A 3,302-nucleotide genomic window follows, 5' to 3' on the forward strand; every position below is an offset into this window, starting at 1 on the left:
ACTTTTGAAGTTGAACCTTTTCGGATCAGTGATCGAAAGGTTAAGCAACTTAGGAATAAAGAAATATCTCTAGTGAAGGTGCATTGGAATGCAGACAACGTGGAAGATGCCACGTGGGAAAGAGAAACTGACATGAAAAGCGCTTATCCGCGACTACTCGACTCAAGTTAGAAATTTCGAGGACGAAATTTTTCTAAGAGGGGTAGTTTTGTAACGCCCCAATTTTTGTAAATTAGCTAGTAGCTCTTAGATTTTAATTATTATCTGATTCTGGCTTGCTAGCGTTGGAATAATTAGATAGATGCTGAATTTTATTTTTTAGAATATTGATTTATTTCTGAGTTCAGCATTTTAGGATAACTGCATGCAAAATATTTGGTTCCAATATCGTCAAAAAATTTCCCTAATATTATTCAGCAGTACTGTCTAAAATACCCCTGAGAGATTTATCCGAAAAGTCAATTTCTGTCTTATTTAAATAATTGTCAAATCATAAGTATCTGTCTCAAAAAACGTGAGATTTTCTAATCATTACAAAGATTTAGTAATGATTTCTTAGCCGCCAAAATTGTTGCATGAAATTCTGTGAGATCTAGTAATCATTATCTCTAAGATTTCCAAATCTAGCATTGGCCACTAGATTTTCATGCAAACAAACCTTGTCCCCCATTTTACAAACATCGTGATTGCCCAAATATTCCAAAATCTAGTATTGGCCACTAGAATTCCATGCACAAGATTTTGTCTCCCGATTTGCCGGCAAAATCACTTTGGAACATTCTCTTGTCTTCCAAATTGTCGACACCATAATTATTCTAACTAATCACATTCTCTTGAATTTAGCACCACATCAAAAGTCTCGTCCAAGTGACAACCTAGTCATGTCACATTTTTCCCGGCCAACCAAATTTCATGCATTTGCTGTCCAAATCTTACCGTTGGATTTTGGTGCAAATTTTTGGGATTTATGGCATCCAAACTGTGTGCATGCAGCCTAGGTTGTTCCATGCATTTTGCTTGCTGAAATTGCACAAACCTTACTTGCAAGTTTGCCTAAAAATCCACTATTCATACACAAAAAACCGTGACACCTTTCTTGCACCCTTGCACCAATTTCACTTCAATTTTGCACCAATTAAAGCATGTGCAGTTTTTAAATTTTGGAGTCTTACCAAGTAAGCCAAACGTGGGAAGCTTAGTGGCAATTAATCACTCAAAGCCTAGAACCTTCATATAAATTGTTCAATTTTCCCATTTATCCATTTTGTAACTCCAAAACCGAAAACCCTCTCTCTTTTCTCTCACTTATTGATGAATCCATATTTTGACTGATATTTTAGCATAATTCTAACACAAATGATAAGAAAAATATATAAAGAAAGCAGAAAAAACTTAGAAAAAGAGAAGGAATTGAATTTTGTTTACATATGTAGTTATTTTAGCAATTGTGAAATTTTTGCTTAGGAATTAAGTTTTTAATCTTGTTTTTGTAGGAATAAATTGAGCAAGGATCATATTCTTGGAAGTTTGATGACAAGGAAGAGGAAAGAAGCAAGTCTGGACTCCAAAAACTCAAGAATAAGAAATTGCAGACTGGGCGTGATCACTATTGTCAGTGAAAGTGATCACTTCAGAGCTCAAAGAAGAAGTGAAGTCTGGGCGTTACCACTTTTATCATTAAAAGTGATAGTTCCAGAGAGGCAAAATATCAGGAAAGCTCTGCGTAACCACTATTGTCATCAAAAGTGATCGTTCCAGAGAGTCTTTAACTTGGCGAACTGCGCGTAGTCACTTTTATCAGAAAAAGTGATAACGCGCAACTACCTTGACTCTGCGTTGTCACTTTTATCATCAAGAGTGATAGTTCCAGAGAGCTCTCAATATCAGAAAAATGCGCGTGGCCACTATTTCTGGGAAAAGTGTTAACGCGCAACCAAAAACTCTCTGCGTAACTACTATTTCTCATAAAAGTGATAACGTGAAAATCTGGGAAATTTTATAAATACCAGAAGCGATCCGGAAAAAAAGGATTCTGTTCATTTTCAGTTTTTTTATTTAGTTTCTAGTTAGAGGAAGTGAGAGAGAGGAGTGGGAATTCAGATCTTGGAGCTTCACGAAGAGGAATTGGAGTGGAGCAAGCTTCCATGGCGTTTCTGAGTTTCTTCTTCTCTTCTTCTCTTTCTTTTTCTTCTTCTGCTGCCATGGCTGTGTAATTCGTTCATAGTTAGGGATTGTAGATCTGAAATGAACATGTTGAATTGATTTGGATCTGGATTTCAAGCTTTGGAATAGATTGAGTGATTGATTCTGAACTTCACGTGTGAATTGAATGGAAATTTGATTAACTAAATTCAGAGGAACCTTTGTCAATGGAAATTGAATTTGTTCTTCAGATTTGAACTAATCACCGAGATTTTAGTTTTCTTAGGGATAAGGAACTTTGATCTTGCAATCTTTTGGTTTCTTACACTTAAAGCAACATTGAATTGAATTAGATCTAAGGAATTAGAATGGTTTAATTGAATGTTAGGTTCACTGAGTTAAGGAATTAACCTCTGAATAGTATAAAGTGAAACTGATTGTCATTCTTTCCAATTGCTTGTTAATTCAGAACTTTATTGATTAAACATTAGAGTTTTGGTGAAGCAATTCCCTAGCTATGGTTTCTCCCTCTGTTATCACATAACTGTGTGTTCATTGTCTTGTTTGCTGCAAGTTCATTTTACTTTTAATTGTTCCAGTTTGCTGTTATTAGATGTTACCACTCTCCTTACAATTTTGAAAAAGCTTAAATGGTTATAATTCTATGAAGTGATACTTGAATCTAAATTCCCTGTGGAGACAATATTTGGATCTTAATTTTACTCATCACTTGCTGCAATCCTAGTGCACTTGCTAGTGTAGAAAGACAACAACACTTATTCTCTCACACTTCTCATCCTCCCAAAGTCTCAAATTCTCTCAATTTCTCTCAAGAAAACCGAGAGCTTCCAGCCCCTCAAACACCACCACTTCTTCATCCAAATCACTCAAACACTTCACCTCACCATCACAAACTTCTTCCTCCATCATCTTTTCAATTTTTGTGTGGAAGGAACCAACTTTGGAGGAGAACCTTGAAGAACTTAGCTACTATTTTCTTGGTCCAGCAAGCTTTCCTTGGAGATCCATCAATTCTAGCCCCTTCTCAACTTCAATTCATGCCCAAAACTCAAGGCAAGGGGGAGTTCTTGCCTTTCACTTTGATTCTTGCTTTCCCTTGGTTAAATTATGAAAAATCCTTAGAAAGTTTCCATTTTTAT

Source organism: Abrus precatorius, unplaced genomic scaffold (assembly GCF_003935025.1).
Source record: "Abrus precatorius isolate BTA unplaced genomic scaffold, Abrus_2018 Scaffold3, whole genome shotgun sequence".
In the NCBI taxonomy this organism is placed as follows: domain Eukaryota; kingdom Viridiplantae; phylum Streptophyta; class Magnoliopsida; order Fabales; family Fabaceae; genus Abrus; species Abrus precatorius.